Raw genomic sequence first — 27437 nt, forward strand, 5'->3', positions numbered from 1 at the left:
CTCTTCTGAAGTATCTCCTTTCATTCTGCTGTTTCCTACTATAGAATAAGAGAACTGAACATCTGCTTGAAGTAATTAAACTAAAAATTCATGAAGACTTCCAGAGAAATAAAACAAGATGAGAACTGAGGTCAGAAGTTAAGACTTTTTCTTTGCTTGGAAAAAATATATACTAAAAGTTTATTGCACTCATTGTGGTGAAGCTTAAATGTAATATAAAAGACAAACCTTGGTTTATGAAGGTTTTTATAGAGTCAAGGTTTTTATAGTTTAGAAGCTGAGTCACTAAGAACACAACACTAATACATTAAATACATTTTTATTGTACATAACATATTAAAATATAATGAACTATATTTTAATGTAAAGCATATATATATACGTATATATTTAGTCCTATCCCATAAATGTAACTTGCATCATCCTGATTATTTTTTAATCATAGAAATGTGGAGATTTTTATAGTTGATTTTTAACAGTCCCAGTAGTACTGTATGCAACACACCTCCAGAAGGCATTGTAAAATCAGAATTCATCAGTGTAATGAAACTGAGATAAGGGTAAGCAGAAAGGAGAAATCAAAGTAGAGGAAAATCAGATATAAGTCAATACATACATATTTTTTAATCACACTAGTTAGAAAGTCTCTAATATTGTAACTTTGGGATCAGAGTCCTCTTGCCAGACATGTACAAACTCTAGAGCCACCATAAGAATTATTATTGAGTTGTTGATGTCTTATGTATTCTTCAGAAATTGTCTTAAAAATTCATATGGACTTTTGAAAGGGAAAGCTATTATTTATATACTTACTTATATATTGATAACCTATATAAATGCAATAAAGAATTGAGATGGGAATTGAGATGCGAAAAGAATGGAGGATCCTATTTGTCTAGATCTCCTAGAAAACATTTAAAAATAACCATCTTATTTGAACTTTAAAACAACTGTAAGATATGTAGGTTCAGAATCACTCTGTACCTATTGAAGTAAAAGACCCATAGCTTATGCATCTCTTTCTTCATTCCCTTTCTTGAAGAGATGCTACACATCTCTTCTACTTCAAAGGAAAGTTTCTAAATCAATTTTAATCTCTGCACTCCCTCTGTGCTCACATTCAGTAGCAGGTCTGATTTATTCAATGTACTCAGTATTGTCTGACCCCATGTTCTCTTCCAGACAACTGCCCACTTTCCTCTGGTCTCCTGCAGCATGCCGTTCCCTCCACAGCCCATCACCCATCCTGACCCCAAGGGTGTATTTCTAACATGAAAATATGAGCATCACAGTCTCCCAATACCTATCAGCTGAAGGCCAAATTCTTACTAGGGCAGAAAACAAAACATCCTCATTTTCCATCACTGCCTCATGGTTTCCCTGAATTCTCACCACTGAGGGCCATTTGCTTTTCCAGGAACTGACATGCTGCTTTCTTGCTCCTCTGTCATTTCATGTACATGGTTCTCCATGCCTCATTGCCCCACATCTTGCTAAGTCATCCTTTAAGACTGGATTTCCTTCCTCTACAAACCTCCTCTGACTTTCTTAAACTGTCCAAGTGGAGTTATGCTTTATCCTCTCTGTTCGCACCGTTTTGTAGACATAACACTGTTTAAGACTGTTTACAATTATCTGTTTACTCACCTTTACCCCCATTAGCCTATGAGAACCTTCTGACCAGAGATTTCATCTTATTCAACATTTTTATATCTGGATCCCTTGGTTCAGTTATTGTTAAGACTTAAAAGAGTCTTGCAGTAAATATTTGTTGGATAAAGGGAAAAAATGAATTGGAAAGCCCAGAACATTTGTTGTTTTCCTGAAAAAGCCACTGGTATTATACATTTCCAATTGTCAGGTTACTATTAATAGAATGTAACCAAGATAGCCTTAATATCACCCTCAGCTTGACTAAATTTTAGACAGATTTCTTCCTGACTCTGGGCCCCTGACCTCCCTTCTCTTAGATAATTTATTTTGGAAAAATTGCAATTGTAAATTTTCTTTCTGCCCCTTTGAAATCTGTGTAAATCTTCTCCTAGCCTCTTGTCAGTGTTTTACAACCCAGGAAATGTCTTTCTCAAGAGTTGGGAACCATCTCTGTCATGGAAAGATCAAAGATAGTGTCCTGATTTCCCAGTCTCTGTTGGTTGGTAGGTGCCTACTTTCTTCATTGAGCATCAAGTAGCAAACACAGATGGTCTAATCACACAAACACAAAAACATCTGCAGACTCAGGAGTAACTCCATGTGCTCAAAACATCCTATTGATCAATCTCCTCTAATATCCTCCAGTGTTTTCCCACTAGCTCACCCCAGTGCTTAGAAATGCTTTGTTTCTGCATAGTTGATTTTAGCTTCTCTCCAGTGTAACAGTCTAGAAGAAAGACTGACTTACCTGTGTAACTTTGGTGCAGTTTTTATTTTGACAAATTTATATGTAATTCATAATAAGAATGTTATCTTTAGCTTCACCTACTCTTACTATATACATATTACCTACTGACTTTTAAATCTCTTTAAACAAATTAGGGTCTTCACACCGTATATTTGTTTCAGGATTTTCCTCTATTTTCATCATCTTTTTCAAACTCTTTCCATCCTTAATAAGTTTATCTTTTATGGCCGCACTCTGTTCTTTTCGTTGCCACCTTTGTTTTGTTATCTCCAGCCTGTTTTCACATTCCAGGCAAAAGTGAAACAAGTGACACTGAGATAAAAAAACATCTTCCTTCCCTGACAGCAGCTATATTCTAAATCTAGTCTCTGATGTAGTGAGTAATACAGGCTTTAACCAGAAAACTACTAGGGCTTATCAATGAATTTGGTAAAGTTGTAGGATACAAAATCAATACGCAGAAATTTGTTGCATTTCTATACACTATCAACAAAAGAGCAGAAAGAAATTAAGGCAACTAATCCTATTTACCTCTGCATCAAAAGTAATAAACGTATCTAAGGAGACAAAAACTTGTATCCTAAAAACTACAAGATGCTGATGAAAGAAATCATCAAATAGATGAAAGATAAATCATGTTCTCAGATGGAAAAAATCAATACTGTCAAAATATTACCCTAGGAAACCTACAGATTCAATGCAATTCCAATTGAATTACCAACAACATTTTTAATAGAACTAGAACAAACTTTTTTTTTTTAAGTTTGTACGGAGATGTAAAAAACCCAGACTTGACAAGACAATCTTGAGAGAGAAAAACAAAGATGGAGGAACTGGCTTTCTGACTTCAGATGATATTACAACACTACAGTTATCAAAATAGTATGGTAATGGCACAAAATGAGAAATACAATAGAATAGGCTAGAAAGCCCAGAAATAAATCCATGTACCAATGGTCAATTAATCTAAGACAAAGGAAACAAGAATATACAATGGAGAAAAGGCAGTCTCTTCAATAATTTGTGCTGGAAAAATGGTACAGCTACGGGTAAAATAATGAAATTAGAACACTCTCTAACATCATATACAAAAAAAACCTCAATGGATTAAAGACCTAATGTAAGACCTGATACTATAACACTCTTAGAGAAAAACATAGGCAGAACACTCTTTGACACAAATTGCAGCAATATTTTTTTGGATCCAATTCGTAGATGAAAAACAAAAATAAATAAACTGGACCTCATTAAACTCAAAAGCTTTTGTACAGCAAAGGAAACCATAGCAAAACAAAGATAGCCCATAGAATGGGAGAAAGTAGTTGTAAAGGAAGCCACTGACAATAGATTAATCTCCAAAATATACAAAGAGCTCATGAAACTCAATATATTAAAAAAAACCAAATTAAAAAATGGATGGAAGATCTAAATAGACATTTCTCCAAAGAAGATGTACAGATGGCCAAAAAGCACAAGATGCTCAAAATTACTTATTAGAGAAATGCAAATCAAAAAACCAGGTCACATTGGAATGGCCATTGTCAAAAAGTCCACAAACAATAAATGCTAGAGAAGGTGTGGAGAAAAGAGAACCCTCCAACACTGTTGGAGGGAATGTAAATTGGTACAACCACTATGGAGAATAGTATGGGGGTTCCTTAAAAAACTAAAAATAGAATTACCATATGACCCAGCGATCCTACTCCTCGGCATATACTTGGAGAAAATAATAATTTGAAAAGATACATGCAACTCAATGTTCATTGCAGCACTGCTTACAACAGTCAAGACATGAAAGCAACCTTAATGTCCATCAACAAAAGAACGGATAAAGAAAATGTTGTGTATATATATATACAGTGGAACATTATTCAGCTGTCAAAAGAATGAAATATTACCATTTCCAGCAACATGGATGGACTTAGTTTATTATACTAACTGAAGTCAGACACACAGAGACAAATATCATATATTATCATATATATGTGGAATCTAAAAAAGTGATACAAATAAACTTTTTTACAAAACAGACTCACACACTTTGAAAACAAACTAACAATTACCAATAGGTAAAGGTGGGGGGAATGAAAAATTAGGAGTTTGGTATTAACATACACATACCACAATATATATAAAACAGATAATCAACAGATACCTACTGTATAACATAGGAAATTTCTCAATATTCTACAATAACCTATGTAAGAAAAGGATAGATACATTGACTGTGCCAAAGCCTTTGACTGTGTGGATCACAATAAACTGTGGAAAATTCTGAAAGAGATAGGAATACCAGACCATATGACCTGCCTCTTGAGAAACCTGTATGCAGGTCAGGAAGCAACAGTTAGAACTGGACATGGAACAACAGACTGGTTCCAAACAGGAAAAGGAGTACGTCAAGGCTGTTTATTGTCACCGTGCTTATTTAACTTATATGCAGAGTACATCATGAGAAACACTGAGCTGGAGGAAGCACAAGCTGGAATCAAGATTGCCGGGAGAAATATCAATAACCTCAGATATGCAGATGATACCACCCTTATGGCAGAAAGTGAAGAAGAATCTTGATGAAAGTGAAAGAGGAGAGTGAAAAAGTTGGCTTAAAGCTCAACATCCAGAAAACTAAGATCATGGCATCTGGTCCCATCATTTCATGGGAAATAGATGGGGAAACAGTGGAAACAGTGGCTGACTTTACTTTTTTGGGCTCCAAAATCACTGCTGATGGTGATTGCAGCCATGAAATAAAAAGGCGCTTACTCCTTGGAAGGAAAGTTATGACCAACCTAGACAGCATATTAAAAAGCAGAGACATTACTTTGCCAACAAAGGTCCGTCTAGTCAAGGCTGTGGTTTTTCCAATAGTCATGTATGGATGTGAGATTTGGACTGTGAAGAAAGCTGATCACTGAAGAATTGATGCTTTTGAACTGTGGTGTTGGAAAACACTCTTGAGAGTCCCTTGGACTGCAAGGAGATCCAACCAGTCCATCCTAAAGGAGGTCAGTCCTGGGTGTTCATTGGAAGGACTGATGTTGAAGCTGAAACTCCAATACTTTGGCCACCTGATGCTAAGAGTCGACTCACTGGAAAAGACCCTGATGCTGGGAAGGATTGGGGGCAGGAGGAGAAGGGGACAACAGAGGATGAGATGGCTGGGTGGCATCACTGACTCGATGGACATGAGTTTGGGTAAACTCCGGGAGTTGGAGATGGACAGGGACGCATGGCATGCTGCGATTCATGAGGTCGCAAAGAGTCAGACATGATTGAGTGACTGAACTGAACTGACTGATGTATGTGCCGTGCTATGCTTAGTAGCTCAGTCATGTCTGACTCTTTGCAACCCCATGGACAGTGTAGCCTGCGAGGCTACACTGTTCATGGGGATTCTCCAGGCAAGAATACTGAAGTGGGTTGCCATGCCCTCCTCCAGGGTATCTTCCTAACCCAGGGATCGAACCTGGATCTTCCATATGTGTGTGTATAATTGAACCACTTTGCTATACACTTGAAACTAATACATTGTAAATCAATTATAAAATAAAATAAAAAGTAATACAAGCTTTAATTTCATTTTTGAGAAGAAACCTATTCTACAAGGTGTAGTAAGTTAAATGATTTGTTATAAATAAATGATGAAAATTTAGTACTAAATATAACCATAACCTTGTATTTCTTGCTTCATTGACCTTAGGGCACTTGTAGTGCAAATTGCCCACTTAGTGAATACGGGTGTTAGGCCAACAACTCTGTTACTACATCAATGACATCCTTTCCTAATAACTCTAGTTACGGATTTCACTTGGGGTTAGGCAGAAAAATAAGTAAACAGTAAAGACAGTTATCAGGTCCATGACTTCTGCCTCTGTTTAACGTCAACTATCCTGTTGAATTTTTAAACTCATATTCTCTATATGTAAAATATGCTACTGGTAAAACTGAAGGTACATGTGTTTTGCAATAAAGGTGTGAGATGTATTTCTTAACTGAAATTAACACTTCATTTTATGCTCTTTCCAATTATACTTTTGTTCATCTGTCTGAACAAAACCGTGCTTTGCTCACTTTTAGTAACTAAAAGGTGAACTGACTCATGTTTATAAAAGCACTATGGAAATTCTCTGAAGCCTTTGTGGCTTAGATAATAAAGAATCTGCCTGCAATTCAAGAGATCCGGGTTCAAGCTCTGGGTCAAGAAGATCGCCTGGAGAAGGGAATGGCTATCCACTCCAGTAATCTTGCCTGGAGAATTCCATGGACAGAGGAGCCTGGCGGGCTACAGTCCATGGGGTTGCAAAGAGTTGGACATGACTGAGCAACTAACATTTCACTTCATGGAAACTCTAGACAAATCAACTAATGATTTTACCTCTGGCATTATTCAAGATTAAACAAAGCTTAATTCATTCTTAGTTCCTCAGATTGTTTTAATTTCATATTTTCATTCTTGATTAGCTCTTTCTTGTGACTTCAGTCTCCTTCTCTTTGAGTTTGAAATTATCTATAATGTTAACATCATCTCTTCCAAATTTACAGTTTTAGTTAACTAGAAGTGAAACAGCCCTGGTGCAAATACTGGCTCTACCACTTAACTACTATGTGTTCTCGGGTAAATTATTTAATTGCTGTGAGATTCAGTTTCTTAATCTGCAAAATGGGAAGTTAAATATTTATGGTGGTGGTGGTTTAGTCATTAAGATGTGTCCGGCTCTTGTGACCCCATTGACTGTAGCCTGCCAGGCTTCCCTGTCCATGGGATTTTCCAGGCAAGAAAAGTGGAGTGGGTTGCCATTTCCTTTTCCAAATCTTCCCAACCCAGGGGTTGAACCTGGGTCTCCTGCATTGCAGGCAGATTCTTTACTGACTGAGCCACCAGGGAAGGCCAAAATATTTATGGTACTGGCATGCATATTAAATGCAAAACTTGTTTATGGTGCTGGTTGCATATTAAATGAGAAAAATGTTTTAATTGTGCCTAGCTCAATGTTGGAGAAGGCAATGGCACCCCACTCCAGTACTCTTGCCTGGAAAATCCCATGGACGGAGGAGCCTGGTAGGCTGCAGACCATGGGGTCACTAAGAGTCAGAAACGACTGAATGACTTCACTTTCCCTTTTCACTTTCATACATTGGAGAAGGAAATGGCAACCCACTCCAGTGTTCTTGCCTGGAGAATCCCAGGGACGGGGGAGCCTGGTGGGCTGCTGTCTATGGGGTTGCACAGAGTCGGACACGACTGAAGCAATTTAGCAGCAGCAGTAGCAGCTCAATGTCTGGCGCACAGATGAAAAAAGTTACATATTATAACAATATCATGCCTACTTTCATCTCCTTCTATCAGTGGAGGGGTTGAACATCCCTCCCTGCACCCTTGTGGAAATGGATCTACTCCATTCAAAACACGTGTTTCAGGACACTTGCATTAACATGCTTAATCATCTCCCCCTTAATTCTGGTTATAAGTGGGCTTGCAGAAAGGTATTAGCAAATATCATTGCACTAGACTCACATCATAAACTTCACCATTCAGTAATTTTGTATTTTTCTTTTTGCTAAAGTGCTAAGGTTGTGGGAAAATACAGAAACCCTTGGAAAAGCCAATTCATGTAATTATGACCATTAGATGTTAAATTTCATATTATGAAAATTATTTAGAGTTGTGTTATAAATGTCTTCTCTGCCTCAATCAAAAATTTAAAAATCTAAGGTTATATTAGAGAATACTTAGATCACAGTGATAAGCAGAAGTACCAAGACGTGTGGCATCCTATAATCTTCCTTCAGTCCTCTCTCTATGCACTAAATGATTTACATGAACTTCTAAAAACTGTACGTTAAATAGCTGCACACAACTACTTTCAGTCATTAAACCTCACAGGCATCTTCTAGACAAAGAAAAAAAAAAGCTTCTTTGGAGGTGCAGTGATGCAGTTACACTGAACTGTTTTACAGTACTAAATGAGAGAAATTATGTTACTAAATGAAAGCAATTATACCTTAGGGTCATTTTGAAGAGTTATCAATACCATCAAGAGAACAGTCCCATTTATTATCATCTATTGGTTTAATTAACTTTAAAAGCTTATGTGAATACACAGTTCCATATCAAGCATTTCCATAGAATCCCATGTACTTGGAAATGAAATACAGCTCCTGTGTTGATCTCTCCAGACTCATCCTCTGTCCCACTAAGGCATTTGACAGGCTGTATCCCAGTTAGTCCCTCTTACAACTGTGCAAGGTTCTTGAGGATGAGGGCACTGGGAGTGGCTTTCCCTTTTGTTTTGTTCTTTTTAATTCTGTTTTTCCTTTTTACGGGTTTTGGTTACCTCTCATTCTTTCTCTGAGAGAGTCTCACATTTCCAATCTGTCCTGCAAATTATCCACCAAATAGTCAGCCAGCCACACTGCTGTGATTGTATTACACCCTCTAATGACTCCTTGTAGTTTTCCAGATCAAGCATACGTTCCTGTCTGTTGTGTTTTAAGACATTCCACCATCTATCTCCACTTGACATGCCTTGCCCAAAAAATCCATTTCCAATGCTCTGGGTATGGTTGCAACAAGATTTCCAACTGCACTGCTTGGAAAAGGATGACTCAAAGCCTTTATCAACCCTTTGGATGTGTTGTGCTCAGATGCTTCAGTCATGTTTCACTTTTTGTGACCCCATGGACTAGCCCACCAGGCTCCTCTGTCCATGGGATTTTTCTGGCAAGATCACTGGAGCAGGATGCATGCCCTTCTCCAGGGGATCTTCCTGACGCAGGGATCAAACCAGCATCTCCTGTATTGCAGGTGGATTCTCTACCTGCTGAGCCATCAGGGAAGCCATTTAGGACTACATTAAAAAACAATGTCAATTTGTAAATTTTCTTGTTTTACCATCTTTTGGCACTCTTACATTTTGGGATCTCTTTTATAGTCACAAAAATAAAAAGTATAGTTACTCTACAAGTAACTACTATAAGATCACAATGCACAAACAAGTCTATGGAGTAACGGAAAATTACAAAAAATAGTAAGTAGACCTATATTTGACTTTGAAATCTTGCCAGGATTAAGAAGATCAAATGATTTAGAGATACTCTATTTATCACATAAAAATGTTCATCGATAAACAAAATGAAAAGATAACCCATAGAGTGGGAGAAAATATTTGCAAATGAAGTGACTGACAAGGGATTAGTCTCCAAAATATACAAACAGCTCACACAGCTCAATAACAAAAAACAAATAACCCAGTTCAAAAAAAGTGGAAGAACTAGACATTTCTCCATACAAGATATACAGATGGCCAACAACCATATGAAAAGATGCTCAACATTACTAATAATTAGATAAATGCTAATCAAAACTACAATGAGGTATCACCTCACACCCGTCAGAATGGCGATTATTAAAAAATCTACAAACAATAAATGCTGTGGAGGGTGTGGAGAAAAGAGAACCTTCTTGCACTACTGGTAGGAATGTAAATTGATACAGCCACTATGGAGAACAGTATGGAGGTTTCTTAAAAAAAAAACTACAAATAGAACTACCATGATGTGAAGTGTTAGTCACTCAATCATGTCCGACTCTTTGTGACCCCATGGACTGTAACCCACCAGGCTCCTCTGTCCATGGAATTCTCCAGGCAAGAATACTGAGTGGGTCATCATTCCCTTCTCCAGGGGATCTTCCCAACCCAGAGATTGAACCTGGGTTTCCCACATTGTGGGCAGATTATTGTCTGAACCAACAGAGAAGTCCTTTGAACTACCATATGACCCAGCAATCCCACTACTGAGTATATACCCAGAGGAAATAATTCCAAAAGACACATGCAACCCAGTCTTCACTGCAGCACTATTTACAAAAGTTAGGACATGGAAGCAACCTAAATGTCAATTAACAGATGAATGGATAAAGAGTATGAGATATATCTATATCTATCTATCTATCTATCTATCTATCTATCTATCTATCTATCTATCTATAATGGAATATTACTCAGCCATAAAAAGAAACAGTCAGTTCAGTTCAGTTGCTCAGTCATGTCTGACTCTTTGCGACCCCATGAACTGCAGCACACCAGGCCTCCCTGTCCATCACCAACTCCTGGAGTCTACCCAAACCCATGTCCATCGAGTCAGTGATGCCATCTAACCATCTCATCCTCTGTCGTCCCCTTCTCCTCCTGCCCCAATCTTTCCCAGCATTAGGGTCTTTTCCAATGAGTCAACTCTTTGCACGAAGTGGCCAAAGTATTGGAGTTTCAGCTTCAACATCAGTCCTTCCAATGAACACCCAGGATTGATCTCCTTTAGGATGGACTGGTTGGATCTCCTTGCAGACCAAGGGACTCTCAAGAGTCTTCTCCAACACCATAGTTCAAAAGCATCAATTCTGCAGCACTCAGCTTTCTTCACCGCCCAACTCTCACATTCATACATGACCACTGGAAACACCATAGCTTTGACTAGACGGACTTTTGTTGGCAAAGTAATGTCTCTGCTTTTAAATATGCTATCTAGGTTGGCCATAACCTTCCTTCCAAGGAGTAAGCGTCTTTTTATTTCATGGCTGCAATCACTATCAGCAGTGATTTTTGAGCCCAAAAAAATAAAGTCTGGAAAAAAGGAACAAAACCGTGCCATTTGCAGAGATGTGGATGGACCTAGAGACTGTCATACAAAGTAAAATAAGTCAGAGACAGAAAATAAATATTGCACATTCCACATATACATGGAATTTAGAAATATGGTAGAGATGATCTTATTTGCAAAGCAGAAATGGAGACACAGACATAGAGAATAAATGTATTTAACACCAAGAGGGGATGGGTGAAAGTGAAAGTCACTCATTCGTCCGACTCTTTGTGACCCCATGGACTATTTCCCTATGGACTAATTCCCCATGGAGTAGAGTAGGTAGCCTTTCCCTTCTCCAGGGGATTTTCCCAATGCAGGAATCGAACCCAGGTCTCCCACATTGCAGGTGGATTCTTTACCATCTGAGCCAACAGGGAAGCTCAAGAATACTGGAGTGGTTAGCCTATCCCTTCTCCAGCGGATTTTCCTGACCCAGGAATCGAGTGGGGTCTCCTGCATTGCAGGCAGATTCTTGATCAACTGAGCTATCAGGGGGGATGGGTGGGTGGGATGAACTGGGAAACTGAGATTGACATATATACAGTATTGATACTATGTATAAAATAGACAACTAATGAGAATCTACTATATAGCACAGGGAACTCAGTGCTCTGTGGTGACCTAAAAGAGAAGGAAATCCAAAAAAGAGAGGACGTATGTATACATGTTATTTATATACTTTGCTGTACAGAAGAAACTAACACAACATTGTCAAGAAACTATACTCCAATAAAAATTAATAAAAATAATCTATAATAAAAATAAATAAGAAATAAATATAGTGTAAAATTTGGATCACTGATAGAATTGATGGGTGATCAGAGATAACACAGTTTTTAAAAGGAGACATTCTGAAATTTGAACACAGTTTTGAGGGAATGAAAGCTAAGTGATTCGAAATCAGGACGAGAGAACAGTAAAATATAGGAGACTGTTCTATACGGAAGGCTCTGAAGCAGAAATTAACTCAAATAATTAACCATCACCATTAAATTTTTCCAAGATCTTCCATTTTGCCTGCTGATGACCCCGATGTAGAAACAGAGTTTGAACCATGAAAACTCTGTGGGTTCAGAGTTACAGCTGAGTAAGCCACAGTCGGTCTCTCTAACATGGATAACTCTAGTGGAGTATCTGCTAGTAAATCACAGAAATGCATCCTAGGGAAAATAAAGCTTCACTGATGGAAGAAATTGCTTTTGAAGTGTGGTGTTGGAGAAGACTCTTGAGAGTCCCTTGGACTGCAAGGAGATCCAACCAGTCCATCCTAAAGGAGATCAGTCCTGGGTGTTCATTGGAAGGACTGATGTTGAAGCTGAAACTCCAATATTTTCGCCACTTGATGTGAAGAGCTAACTCAATGGAAAGACCCTGACGCTGGGAAAGATTGAGGGCAGGAGGAGAAGGGGACGACAGAGGATGAGATGGTTAGATGGCATCACCGACTTGATGGACATGGGTTTGGGTAGACTCCGGGAGTTGGTGATGGACAGGGAGGCCTGGTGTGCTGCAGTTCATGAGGTTGCAAAGAGTCAGACACGACTGAGCGACTGAACTGAACTGAACTGACACCATCATCACATCACAACATTATCATTTCTTTTTTTTTTTTGGTGGGGTGAACTTTTAGGATCTACTCTCAGCAGTTTTCACAATAATGACATAGTGTTGTTATTTATAATCACAACATTGTGCCTTAGATCCCCAGAACTCATACACCTTTTAACTTAAAGTCTGTACTTTTTGTCTAATGTCTCCTCATTACTGCTTACCCAAGCCCTTGGAAATTACAGCTTTTTCAGATTCTACATATAAGTGAGATCATATTGTATATGTCTTTCTCTGATATTTCACTCAGCATGATGCTAACACTACGATGGTAATCATACTGCAGTATATAAGTGTATCAAATAAATGTCTTGTACATCTTAAAGGTATATAATGTTATATGTCAATTACATTTCAATACATTTTGGGGGAAAAAAAATCCCTAAGTGATTCTGATACATCAGTGTTCAAGAGCTGTTCTGTCTACTTATTTCTGAGGAAGGAAAGACGGAAGAAAGAATGGACTAACAGTTCAAACCAAATTCTCATATTTTGGACTAACATTTATGTGTACTTATTTAATTAAAAGTAAATAACACTGGCCCATTGCATCACCTTAATTTCTCTTAAATAACTTTTGTTGTTGTTGTTCATCTCAAGCCCCGAGCTGAAGAGATAATTTAGGTATTTTAAGAAGACATAAGGAGACATAAGTAAATCAGAGTGGGCTTTCTTTTTTTTTTTACTTCATCTTCTATAAACAGACTAAGTAATGAAGTTCTATAGTAGTGGTTTCCTAATAAAGACATTTGGGAGTAATATCATTTTGTTTATAAGATACTTTGATGAGTGTAGGTGGGCTATTTAATCATAAATCAATAAAATACAATTGCTGCTCTGAAGGAACACATACACACATTTATACCAATATATATGTAATATAATTTGACCCGAAATCTAAAAGCAAGCATTGGTACACATTAGTGGGAACTCTGCTCTTACAGGAAAGAGTAAATGTTTTCTAAAATGAAACATAACTAGATTAGGCTAAAGATATTACACAATTTTATCAGGTAAATATGATGCTAATATTCAGTTGGTGTGTGCTGGCTTGCACACAAAAAAGCACACTGATTTTTAAAAACAGACCGACAGATTAGGGCATCTTTTCAAATTGGTCTGTGTTTGTGTCTTGGTCAGTGAATACTTTGTTAAGTATTACAAATAAAAGGCTTGAGTATAATCAACAATTTATTTACAAGTTCTGTTCTTTTAATTCCTAGTGTTTCCATTATAATTTTAAAAGAAAAAAGTAAACAAAAATGGAAGCTTAATTTTTTTTAACAAATGGAAGCTTAATTTTTTTGGAGGTTTATTTTTCTATGCAGTGTAACTGTTTCTGACATTTCAGTAATGCTTTTATAAGCAACTTGACCTTTGATACATCTCTTTTTACAAGCTTGGAACCTGATAATTTGTCAAAAACAGAACATTCAGGAGGAGAGTTAAAAAAGCAAAAAAATAAAAGTAATTGGCTTACAAAGCAATGCTTTTTCAGATAAAATTTTATCTGATTTATCATCTCACCTTGTGATTTATTTTTCACACCCTGCAGGCATATGTTATTTTACATTGTACTTTCATAACCTGAGGTTCATACCACATGCAGTAACTAGGCAACTAACCTTTAAGGAGCATTGGCCCTAATGCTTATGAGGATAAATGTTAATAATTGAGTAAGCAAATAAAGAAAGAAGAGACATAAATAACAGTGACACTTGAACTCTTTTACAAAAAAATCAGCCTAAATACTAAGGAAACCATGATTACGTTCACTTACAAACTGACAGCACTTTTATCCCCCAATTCTATAAGTAGCTGCTAGAGTATCAATGAAGATTAAAAAAAAAAGTGTGAATATTTTCTATTGTAAAACTATATCTTCTAGCATTGTATGCCAAGATAATGCTCTCCAGAAGGCATTAAAAAAAATCAAAACCACTACTGAACTAGAGAAATCTTAAAAAGTACTCAGTTTATTGTGTACTTCCAAAAGATAGAATAGAGGCTGCCCATGTGATCAAACAAGGCCAGAAGATGCCGGCAGAATGAGTTCCATAGCTAATGTGCTAAGACTTTTGAAGTCTTTACCCTGAGGGCATGAATAATAAGCTACTCTGCTTGGGTTTCCATGGACTTACAAAGCCCTGGGGGAATGCATGAGATGAAATACAAAGACTCAAAATAACAGGGGATTTGGAGAGTTGAGATTTTTAGACAAGTTATTGGGAAGTCAATGCCCAGAATAACAATAAAGATCCACATAGGAAACTTGTCAGTAATATCCTAAGATCATAAATTTTTCAAGTGATAAATTCTATAGTCAGAAGTATAAACAAATGCTATGATCATATGAGAACATTATGCTTCTATTTCTACTCAAAAGGACGTGAACATAAAATCACAATCTGGAACTGATAATTGCTGACATTTGAACATTGCTATGTGTTAGGCACTAAGTGTTTTACAGGTTTTAGCTAATTGCAATTCTCTAACAGTCCAACAAAGTGCATATGATTACTACATCTGTATTACAGAAAAGGAAACTAAGGTGTGGAAGTTGAATAATATGTGACAGATATCTTGTAATTCTCCAGTAAAAGACTGTTGTTCACATAGAAAAGTGTGGAAAGAAAAGATATGGAAGTGATTCAGTTTAGAGACCGGGGGCCATAGGAAAGGAAAGACTTGCCCAGGGTCACAGCACATCGTTAATGATATAGCTGGATTTCTACTATTCATTCAGTGAACATACGAAGTTACGGTTCAGGGAAGAAATATCTGTTATTTTCTTACGTACAAGGTCATTACAGAGATTATAGATACTACTCCACAACACTGTGTTCAATTATCTGATGCACCAAGAAACACAAATTCCACTTCTCCCAAGGTCCAGATACTTGTGCTATGTAAACTGCTTAAAATAATCTTGAGAAGCAGAAAATACTATCTTGCTTTTACAAGTGAGGAAACTCTGAATCAAATATAAAAACAGTAAATCTCACTGAAGCACGCATGGGGTTAAAAACACAGAATTTTCTTGAAACAAAACAAAAGAAATAGTGAAGAAATTCAGCCGATGAAGAGTAGAACCAAAGTCAACAACTTACGAGTAGGAAAGATAAGAAAAAGTTATGGGTCTGATAATAGCAACTGCTGCTGCTACTGCTAAGTCACTTCAGTCGTGTCTGACTCTTTGCGACTCCATGGACTGCAGCCTACCAGGCTCCTCTGTCCATGGGATTTTCCAGGCAAGAGTACTGGAGTGGGGTGCCATTGCCTTCTCCAACAGCAACTGAATCTATGTAAATAAAGGAACTGAAGTTAAATAACTGTGAGACTTCTTTACGGAAGACCACACAGATGCCATGAATCTAGAAATTAAACTATTCAACATAAATCATTAAGGTAATTTTAACAGACATATATCTGATGAGATAAGCAAGATGTTCTGGTACACCTTCCAGTAAATGGTACTGATAGAAATTCACCCCATTCCATTTCTTCAGGACATGTTAGAAATGAAGTAGCTCCTGAGAAAGCAATTCAAACAAAGCCAATCCCCAATCCAGCACTGCTTCAAAGAGAGCATAGAAATCACTGATCACCCAGTTGGTAAATACATTTTGCAGTATAATCCACTGCATTTCATCAGCTGTTCTAATTCTTCTCTCTAAAATGTCTTACAAACAAATGCTCACTAACTGCAAACATCCATTTCCAATATTTGATGTGAGAGAGCACTTTCTTTTGCCTTTTCAACTTAAAGTTGGAATGATTTAAGTATTTCAAAAGAACTCAGGTACAACCTAAATGGACTTCCTGGTGGCTCAGACTGTAAAGAATCCACCTGCAATGCTGGAGACTTAGGTTGAATGGCAACCCACTTCAGTATTTTTGCCTGGAGAATCCCACGGACAGAGGAATCTGGAGAGCGACAGTCCACTGGGTCGCAAAGAGTTGGACATGACTGAAGGGACTTAGCACAGCTACAAGCTATGCTTCCAAGAATATTACATTGTAAAGGAATTACTTTCTATTTGATGAAGTTGACATGGTAAGATTTATAAATTCAGGGTGTAAAACTTTGATACATATATAATATGACTGTCACTGAAGGAATATTATCACATTACATAATTATAGTATAGTATTATTCACTATATTCATCATACTATACATTGGATCTCCACAGCTTATTTACCACTTTAAGAGTAACAAGTCTGTACTCTTAAATACAATCAATCTTATCCTCCCTCATTCTTTGGTAACCACCATTCTACTCTGTTTTTATTTTTACATTAAAAATTTTTTTTTTTACATTTTTCATATAACTGACACCACACAGTACTTTTCTCTCTCTGTCTGGTCTATGCTACCAGCACAATATGCTCAAGGTCCAAAGCAAATGGCAGAGTATTTCCCTTTTCATGAAAGAATAACATTCAATTATATACAGTCATGTACGGATGTGAGAGCTGGACCATAAAGAAAGCTGAACACTGAAGAATTGATGCTTTTGAGCTGTGGTATTGAAGAAGACTCTTGAGAGTCCCTTGGACTGCAAGGAGATGAAAACAGTCAATCCTAAAGGAAATCAACCCTTAATATTCATTGGAAGGACTGATGCTGAAGCTGAAGCTCCAATACTTTGGCCACCTGATGCAAAGAGCCAACTCACTGGGAAAGACCCTGATGCTGGGAGAGACTGAGGGCAGGAGGAGAAGGGGGCGACAGAGGATGAGATGGTTGGATGGCATCATAGACTCAATGGACATGAATGTGAGCAAACTCTGGGAGAGAGTGAAGGACAGGAGGCCTGGTATGCTGCAGTCCAAGGGGTCACAATGAGTCAGACATGACTGAGCAACTGAACAACTACACACACACACACACACACACACACCCCATCCTTTTTTATCCATGCATCCATGGGACTCTTTTTTTAATTCAAATGATCAGAGCAGAAGACTTTGAAAATAAAGGCAAAGCAGTTTTATAGTGCAGTTGGGAATAAAAGAGCTGCCACAGACAGAAACATCAAAATTAAAAGCAGAACATATATTTAAGGTAAAAAAAAAATTAAATACACTGGAGAATTTATATAATAAAAAGATTTAGGTGGACTCAGGGAGAGACTCCTTCACATTAGAATGAAAAACAGAAATGCACATAACATTGGCATGTTTAGTGAATAGGGTCATGGGAAATTGTGCTTGGTTAAAACTGACAGAAGATTCAGTATAATGAGGAAATGAAGCAAGCAAGCTGAATGGCATTTGTGCAGTTATTGCATTACTGGTTCGTGCATTGCAGTTTGAGATTTATGTACCTGTGGTGCTCAGTATCTATTTTCCTGTCCTTTTGGTAGTGACTTTGCATGGTAAGAATTTGGAATTAAGGGATGGAGGATCTAAGAGTGCTTTAAAAAGAGTACCTGTTTTGAAAAGTACTTCTGAAGCAAATTATATAAAATTCTATGAGAACCTCACAGGGATAAGAAGATCCTACAGCAACAGCAGCATTCTTGAAGCAAGACTAAAGCAGAGGTACCAGCATATACAGACAATCTCACTGAGGGACACTGCAAAAAATACATATGTTTTGATGTTTTCATTTTTAAGTTTCTCTTAATTTAATATTTTCATAGCAAAGAAAATGCATTTTACTCCTAAGCATGAGGATTCTCCTTGATTTACATGGTTATTATTATATTTGTTTCATTTGTATCCTGATCATTTTATTACTGATTTGGTCACCTTGCAGGTTCCAGCTTCCATTCCTGCTCTTCTCCACTCAGCAGCCAGTTTAAAATCCTAATTCTGATCACATCATTCCTCTCCTGAAATCTTCCAAGAGCTTCCCATTCAAGTGGAGTGGCTTCCCAAGTCCTAAAGGACTCTCTATGGTATGGTTCTTGGTCACATCAATCTTTTGCTGCTTTCATATTCTGTTTCAGCCCGCCTGGCCCATGTGACACTCCTGGAACACTTGAAGCATTCTGTCTGGACTTTTCATTCTGGCTGTAGTATTTCTCTCTCTGATATTCACTTCATTGCTCCCTCATGTCCAATACTTGCTTACCCAGCACCCTTACTTCTTGCCAGCTCCAATCCTAAATCTTGACAATTTATAAAACCTTAGGGGTTTTTTTCCTTTGTAAGTTTCCCCCATTTTGTAATGTGGCAGAACACAACTCAAGTGCTTCTTAGATCTGTGTCTCCTGGGCTGCAGTCTTAACAAATCCCCTCCAAACACATTTCTCTTGCCTCAAACATGTCTCTGTTCTTAGAAAACTTGATTAACATTCCACTAGAAAACATTAAAATACATGCCTTCAACTGAAAATGGAAAAATTGTGCTCTGATTCTGGTTTTGTTCTAACAATGAAATTTATTTGTTGAGCTCTGTATTTATCCTATCGGCCTCAGAACAGTATAATCAGTTGTTCAGTATGTAGTATTTTAACTTTATAGTCACAACTCCAACAAGATTGGCATCAAACCCTCAAAATTGACCCTATTTTTCTACTTGTTGATATATCCCTGGCTGACTTCTGACAGCTGTCAACTTGACCATGCATTTCTATCTTTTAGTTGAGAGAAAAGAATTCCTCTCTGATCACAAGACAGGAAATTTAATAATCCAAATTGCCATAAATAAGCACAAGTACCAATAATCAAATATAATCTATTTACTTAATACGGAAATTTCACTTACCTACTGATCATGAAAACAATTTAATGTCTTTGTGTTTAAAACAGCTGGATTCAATGCCAGATATTGATTTATCATCATAGAAAACTAAAGCTTAAGAGAGCTTTTCCTTTTTTTTTTTTTTTTTTAGAGATGAATAAACTGAGCTGGTGATAGTAGAAAAGATTTGTCCAACATTTTACAGTAAGTGACAGAACTAGGATTAGAATTCATGTCTCTTTATTCATATTTAGTAGTCTTTCCAGTATTCCTCTGGAGATGATTTGTATACATAATATCTTAGTTGTGCTATCCAGGGATATAATCTCTAAAGTTGCTGAAAAGTGTGGAGTATTGCTTTGGCTAAATGAGTTGGGATTTCATAATTGTGACTGGCCAAATCACAGTAAGAGCCTGGCAAAATATTCCAAGTAGCAGTATCAATCATGATTTAGAATAGACTGTGACTGAGTAAGTAGTGAATGTAATTTGTTTATATAAATATGAAAACTTTTGACTGTGATCATTTTTAAAAATGTATTTGACAATCCCCTATTAATTAATGAGCTGCTATTTGTATTATGCATGTATATTTAAGTTGTATTTTAGCTATAATGAAGTATAGTGCCTAATTAGAAATTTAATGAACTTACTGAAAGTAAATTCTACACAAAAGGTTAAGGTTGTTGTTTAATTGCTAAGTCTCATCTGAGTTTTTTGCGACTCCATGGACTGTAGCCCGCCAGGCTCCTTTGTCCATATCATTTTCTAGGCAAGAATACTGGAGTGGGTTGCCATCTCCATCTTCAAGGTTAAGGTAACTACACTTATAAAACACACACATACATGAAATATAAAATCAAAAGTTTTAAACTAAGGCATTGACCCATTTCTTGAAATAGGAAAGGCAGAATGGAAGATAAGTAGAGTTGTTGATTAAACCTAGCTAATGTCTTCGGGCAGGAGAAGGGAATAAGAGAGGATGAGATGGTTGGATGGCATCACCAACTCGATAGACATGAGTTAGAGCATGAACTGAGTCAGTTCACAAAGAACTGACTCATTGGAAAAGACCCTGATGGTGGGAAAGAGTGAAGGCAGGAGGAGAAGGGGATGACAGAGGATGAGATGGTTGGATGGCATCACCAACTCGATGGACATGAGTTTGAGCATGCCCTGGGAGTTGGTGATGGACAGGAAAGCCTGGCGAGCTGCAGTCCATGGGGTAACAAAGAGTCAGACATGACTGAGTGACTGAACCAAATTGAATGTCCTTGTACCCTGAGAATGACTCAGAATTGTTTCATGACTCTGAGTGACCTAGTACAGTCTTGCTAGTATTTCCAGAATAGAAATTAAGAAAGCACACTTCACTGATGCAATATAGTCACTCACTTCCATTATCAGATAAAACAAGGCTTCCACAAGCCAATTAAACTTGTCTGCATGCAGAGGTGAGCTTGTTTGTATATGTACTAAGGCCACTGTCTGGCTTTAGTATAAAATTCTGTAAATAATATTTTGGTTATAAATTCTTAATTATCTGCAAAACTCTTAATCTTATAATTTTCTGGAGGAAAAAGTAAGCTATTTACTGATAATAGAAAACTCCACACATCAACTTTACAGGAGAAATAGGCAGTTCAGTTCAGTTCAGTTCAGTCGCTCAGTCGTGTCCAACTCTTTGCAACCCCATGAAATGCAGCACGCCAGGCCTCTCTGTCCATCACCAACTCCCGGAATTTACCCAAACCCATGTCCATCGAGTCAGTGATGCCATCCAACCATCTCATCCTCTGTCGTCCCCTTCTCCTCCTGCCCCCAATCCTACCCAGCATTAGGGTCTTTTCCAATGAGCCAACTCTTTGCATGAAGTAGCCAAAGCATTGGAGTTTCAGCTTCAACATCAGTCCTTCCAATGAACACCCAGGATTGATCTCCTTTAGGATGGATTGATTGGATCTCCTTGCAGTCCAAGGGACTCTCAAGAGTCCTCTCCAACACCACAGTTCAAAAGCATCAATTCTGCGGCGTTCAGCTTTCTTCACCGTCCAACTCTCACATCCATACATGACCACTGGAAAAACCACAGCCTTGACTAGACAGACTCTTGTTGGCAAAGTAATGTTTCTGCTTTTAAACATGCTATCTAGGTGGGCCATAATCTTCCTTCCAAGGAGTAAGCGTCTTTTAATTTCATGGCTGCAATCGCCATCAGCAGTGATTCTGGAGCCCAAAAAAATAAAGTCTGACACTGTTTCCACTGTTTCCCCATATATTTCCCATGAAGTGATGGGACCAGATGCCATGATCTTAGTTTACTGAACATTGAGCTTTAAGCCAACTTTTTCACTCTCCTCTTTCACTTTCATCAAGAGGCTCTTTAGTTCTTCTTCGCTTTCTGCCATAAGGGTGGTGTCATCTGCATATCTGTGGTTATTGATATTTCTCCCGGCAATCTTGATTCCAGCTTGTGTTTCTTTCAGCCCAGCATTTCTCATGATGTACTCTGCATATAAGTTAAATAAGCAGGGTGACAATATACAGCCTTGACGGACTCCTTTTCCTATTTGGAACCAGTCTGTTGTTCCATGCCCAGTTCTAACTGTTGCTTCCTGACCTGCATACAGGTTTCTCAAGAGACAGGTCAGATGGTCTGGTATTCCCATCTCTTTCAGAATTGTCCACAGTTTATTGTGATCCACACAGTCAAAGGCTTTGGCATAGTCAATAAAGCAGAAATAGATGGTTTTCTGGAACTCTCTTGCTTTTTCGATGATCCAGCGGATGTTGGAAATTTGATCTCTGGTTCCTCTGCCTTTTCTAAAACCAGCTTGAACATCTGGAAGTTCACGGTTCACGTATTGCTGAAGCCTGGCTTGGAGAATTTTGAGCATTACTTTACTAGCATGTGAGATAAGTGCAATTGTGCGGTAGTTTGAGCATTCTTTGGCATTGCCTTTCTTTGGGATTGGAATGATAACTGACCTTTTCCTGTCCTGTGGCCACTGCTGAGTTTTCCAAATTTGCTGGCATATCGAGTGTAGCACTTTCACAGCATCACCTCTGAGGATTTGAAATAGTTCAACTGGAATTCCATCACCTCCACTAGCTTTGTTCGTAGTGATGCTTTCTAAGGCCCACTTGACTTCACATTCCAGGATGTCTGGCTCTAGGTGAGTGATCACACCATCGTGATTATCTGGGTCATGAAGATCTTTTTTGTACAGTTCTTCTGTGTAATCTTGCCACCCCTTCTTAATATCTTCTGCTTCTGTTAGGTCCATACCATTTCTGTCCTTTATCGAGCCTATCTTTGCATGAAATGTTCCTTTGGTATCTCTAATTTTCTTGGACAGATCTCTAGTCTTTCCCAATCTGTTGTTTTCCTCTATTTCTTTGCATTGATCACTGAGGAAGGCTTTCTTATCTCTCCTTGCTATTCTTTGGAACTCTGCATTCAGATGGGAATATCTTTCCTTTTCTCCTTTGCTTTTCGCTTCTCTTCTCTTCCCAGCTATCTGTAAGGCCTCCTCAGACAGCCATTTTGCTTTTTTGCATTTCTTTTCCATGGGCATTGTCTTGATCCCTGTCTCCTGTACGAACCTCTGTCCACAGTTCATCAGGCACTCTGTCTATCAGATCTAGTCCCTTAAATCTATTTGTCACTTCTACTGTATACTCATAAGGGATTTGATCTAGGTCATAGCTGAATGGCCTAGTGGTTTTCCCTACTTTCTTCAATTTAGCAGAATTTAAATTGTATTTTTGAAACATGAAATATTAATTGAAAATCTACATATACTTAAGTATATGTATATGTATACATATGTATATGTATATGTACCATACTTTTGGTACTAACTTTTGAAATTTTAGCCATCCTCGTATATGTGTAGAGGTATAGCATTTTGGTTTTAATTGGCATTTTCTAGTTACTAATGAGTATATTTTAATATACATATTTGCTTACAATGTCTTTTTTGAAAAGTCTGTTCAGGTCTCTTAATGATTTTTTTCCATTGGAATGAGTGTTTTTCCTTTTGAGTTGTAGCAGTTATTTATATATTCTGAATACATCCTAAGGAAAGTTTTCATCAGTTCAGTTCAGTTCAGTCACTTAGTCGTGTCTGACTCTTTGTGACCCCATGGTCTGAAGCACGCCAGGCCTCCCTGTCCATCACCAACTCCCAGAGTTTACTCAAACTCATGTCCATTGAGTCGGTGATGCCATCCAACCATCTCATCCTCTGTCGTCCCCTTCTCCTCCTGTCTTCAATCTTTCCCAGTATCAGGGTCTTTTCTAAGGAGTCAGTTCTTTGAATCAGGTGGCCAAAGTATTGGAGTTTCAGCTTCAGCATCAGTCCTTTCAATGAATATTCAGGACTGATTTCCTTTAGGGTGGACTGGTTTGATCCCCTTGCTGTTCAAGGGACTCTCAAGAGTCTTCTCCAGCACCACAGTTCAAAAGTATTAATTCTTCGGCACTCAGCTTTCTTAATAGTCCAGCTCTCACATCCACGCATGACTACTGGAAAAACCATAGCTTTGACTAGACAGACCTTTGTTGGCAAAGTAATGTCTCTGCTTTATCACTAAATATCATACATGATTTAGCAATTTTATCAAATACTTATCAATTTAAAGTAAGTTTCCTTTCATTACTGGAATGTTGTAAGTTTATATCCTGAATAGAGGTTAAATTTTATCAAACATCCTTCCTGAATCTACTGAGAAAGTTTTATTTTTTGTTTGACATTGTTAACTAATTGAATCAACTCTTTGACTTTTGAATGATAAACTGACCTCACATTACTGGAAAAAAACCATAACTAGTTGTTATCTATTACTCATTTTATATATAATTGGATATTATTTGCTAACTTTTACTTATAATTTTTGCTTCTAATTTTGATGTTCAGTTTCAACTTTAACTTTGCTATTAACTGTATGCTTTGTCTCATTAAATGAGTTGGGATTATTTCTCATTTTTTATTCTCTCAAAAATTTGTATAAGACTGACAGTATTTTTTTCCTTAATATTTTGGCAGCATTTGCTAGTAAAGCCATCTGGATTTGTACTTTTCTTTATGGGAGAGATTTATCTTGGATTCAGTTTTAGTGAATCGCATTTTTCTGGATATCCGTTCTTTTCACCCAAATTTTTAAACTGGCATCAATCAGTTAATCTTACTCACTTACTATTTTTTCATGTTTTTATGATATCTAATGTTATCCCCCTTTTCACTCTGAAATTGGTAATGTATAGTTACTATCATTTTTTTCTCATTTGTCTCTGTGTGGATTTATAAATCTTATTAGTCTATTAAAAAGACAAATTTGTGTGTCTTTATCATTATCTAGTGCATGCTTTCTTTTCTATTCTATACAAATTTTTTTACTCAAATATTTTCTTCTTATTATTTATGCTTCTATTTTTGTATACTTTTTAAAGTACAGGGATACTCAGCTAATTTTTTTTTAAGTATAACTTTGTGTCTAATATGTCTTTAAGATTATAAATTTCTCTTCACACATAGATTTAGTTGCATTTCATAAGTTTGGATACATGGTATTTATACTAGAAATCAGTTAAAAATATATTTTACTTTCCATTTTCATTTTTTTCTTTGATTCATTTACTGACTTGAAAATTATTTCTAATTTCCACACATGAATAATATATCTATTGTTTTAATATTGATGTGCAGATTAATAGTACTATGATTAGAAAATACATTCTGGAAGATTTGAAACCTTTTACATATATTGACACTTGCTTTATGTCTTCCAATATTTAAAGATTTTGTATTTACTGAGATGAGTACTCTCTGATTATTGGATATAATATTCTTCTAGTTCAAATTTGTTAATTGTGATTTTCAAATCTTTGTTATTCTTACTGGTTTTTGTGTTATTATTCTATAGTTATTTATAGTGATCTATTAAAATCTCACACAGTATTTATTAATATGTACTTGTCTTTTGCAATCCTGGACAACTTAATCCAGTTTTCATGATTAAAGTGATCTGAAGCTGGCCTTGAGACTCTCTGTGTATTGCTCATTTATTTATTCTTTTTATTTATCCTAGGGTAGAGTTCTTTGAGATCTCATCCTAAATACTGATGTACTCACTAGAGTCCCCTTCTTGGCTGATCCTGAACTCTAATTTTGTCTATATAGCACTATTTGGCTATTAAAAGCAGTTAATCATCTCAGCCACACAGCCTCCCATTCTAGAGTTGTAGATATCCATACAGCTGAGACTATCCAAATAGCAAACATATTTTTGCCATTTTCCTCTCAGATCTTTTTCCTATAATTCTTCACTGCCTTGTTAGCTCTCCAGTATTCTCAAAATATATATATATTTTTTCTAGCTTTTAAAATTGTTCTTAGAATCAGTCCTAATTACTACTCTTCAGTATCAATAGTAAAAGTATATAATAGCTATGACTTCAATAACTTGAGTTATTATACTCAGGTTACTTAACCTGAGTCTCAGTTCATTCTACTATAAAATAGAAATAAAATTACTACGTTTAAAATTTTCTCGTGCATACTCTGCATTTAGTAGTAACTCAGACAAGAATGATATTTTATTTCAACTGTGAATATTCATTGGAAGGACTGATGCTGAAGCTGAAACTCCAATACTTTGGCCACCTGATGTGAAGAACTGACTCACTGGAAAAGACATTGATGCTGGTAAAGACTGAAGGCAGGAGGAGAAGGGGACAACAGAGGATGAGATGGTTGGATGGCATCACTGACTAGATGGACATGAGTTTGAGCGAACTCTGGGAGTTGGTGAAGGACAGGGAAGCCTGGCATGTTGCAGTCCATGGGGTCACAAAGAGTCGGACATGACTGAGTGACTGAACCGAATTGATGCTTTATTTACTTAGAGATCTGATATAGTCTGGTGGTTTTATCTTATATTTGATAAGTCATACTTCATTCCTGACCTCTCTTTTGATGTTTTATCTCCTATTCATCACACATCACTTGCTTATGCTGCTTAATATCTCAAATATAAACTAATTCATCTAAATAACCTTTCTTCTCAAGGTCACTTGCTCCTATAAACTATAGATAAATGTTTTTGTGGTAAGATTGCTTTTCTAGTTAGCCCCCAAATTTTGAAGGAAAGTTTGAATCAACTTTCTATTACTGTTTATTCAATGGCAAGGATCTGATTTGTCCTAAAAATGTCACTAGCCTTTCAGTTCCACTGCGAGAATCTTGTGAAACTTAGCTCCATATCTTTGGGCTAGTTTAAATGTCTCCTCATTGTTCCAGACACTCAGTCTCTATCCTCCATTTCTGTCAGGTTAACACAGTAGTCAATCCAGCATTTGATAGTAGTATACTTCCCCCAAAAGTTTTCAAGTAAATGTGGTATGTTCAGTAATAAACACCAAGCCATTAGATGGCATACACATCCTTCCATAACCTTACGTTATTGACTCAGTTTATCTCCAAACTACTTTCAGATGAAACTTAAGCTCTGTACATATCAGAGCTTATGCTTATGTTCACTGATTTTATAGACCTGTCAGTGACTACCTTCATAAATGAAAGCTGGAATGGTTCAGGTTGTAGTCAGATTACACCAAAACTTGAAGTTTTTTTTAACAGTTGTGAAAAGCTCTTTTATCAACCTAAAATATTCATCAAGTCTATTTCTAAAAATGTTGTGTACTCATATGCAAATATATTGAACACAGCATATTCAATTCTCCAGGACGCATGCACACGTCCTCCCTTTGTCTTTACTCTCCAACTTGTGCCTTTTCTCCCCAACTCAGAACCCCGTCTGAAACTCCATCACACTAAGAAATGCTGATTCAATCTGTACTCTGTCAAATCCTCCTATAGCTGGAGGCAATCCTTAACCTCTGAAAATCTGTAAAGTCTATAGAGATGCAACATGATACTTTGACAGACTGTAGACATTGTCAAATGGAGCTGAATTTTAAACCATGTCTTAGCTGCATAACCTTGAGTAGGTTACCAAAATTCCCTGTCTGTGAAATGGATTTAACATTAATTCTTTTGATGGGCTGTTATGAAGATTAGGTACG

At 37.0% G+C, this 27437-nt stretch overlaps 1 protein-coding gene and 1 long non-coding RNA gene across 4 annotated transcripts in view; one reads left to right on the forward strand and one right to left on the reverse strand.

Annotated features, from left to right (window-relative positions):
* The window catches only part of THSD7A (thrombospondin type 1 domain containing 7A), a 461702-nt gene that overhangs the window by 118934 nt on the left and 315331 nt on the right, over window positions 1-27437 (reverse strand). The window lies entirely within an intron of this gene.
* LOC145524024 (uncharacterized) lies at window positions 18356-25920 on the forward strand. The gene is made up of 2 exons (XR_014067033.1): window positions 18356-21009; window positions 24271-25920. It is a non-coding gene; the product is annotated as an uncharacterized LOC145524024 (long non-coding RNA).

Source organism: Giraffa tippelskirchi, chromosome 10, assembly GCF_054371585.1.
Source record: "Giraffa tippelskirchi isolate mGirTip1 chromosome 10, T2T-mGirTip1v1.2.pri, whole genome shotgun sequence".
Taxonomy (NCBI): domain Eukaryota; kingdom Metazoa; phylum Chordata; class Mammalia; order Artiodactyla; family Giraffidae; genus Giraffa; species Giraffa tippelskirchi.